This window comes from Corvus brachyrhynchos, unplaced genomic scaffold, assembly GCF_000691975.1.
Source record: "Corvus brachyrhynchos isolate BGI_N302 unplaced genomic scaffold, ASM69197v1 scaffold60, whole genome shotgun sequence".
NCBI classification, from domain to species: domain Eukaryota; kingdom Metazoa; phylum Chordata; class Aves; order Passeriformes; family Corvidae; genus Corvus; species Corvus brachyrhynchos.
Genome location: NW_008236767.1, coordinates 4029436 through 4029653, shown reverse-complemented (window position 1 = coordinate 4029653; position 218 = coordinate 4029436).

Genomic DNA, 218 nt, shown 5'->3' with positions numbered 1-218 from the left:
TCTCTCTTCCTTTCTGTAGTTTTTCAAACTATCTTTCGACAACAAAGCCCAAGGGCCCTTCTCTCGGGGCGTGGGGGGAACTTTCTGACCCCCCTTGGGAGAGGCGCTACGGAAGGGTCCTGCAGAGCCGCCGCGTCCCCCGAGAAAGGCGAGAACGCCACACAGCGCGGAAGCCTGGGGAAAGCGGAGCTATTTCGGACGGGCACCGGGGGCACCTT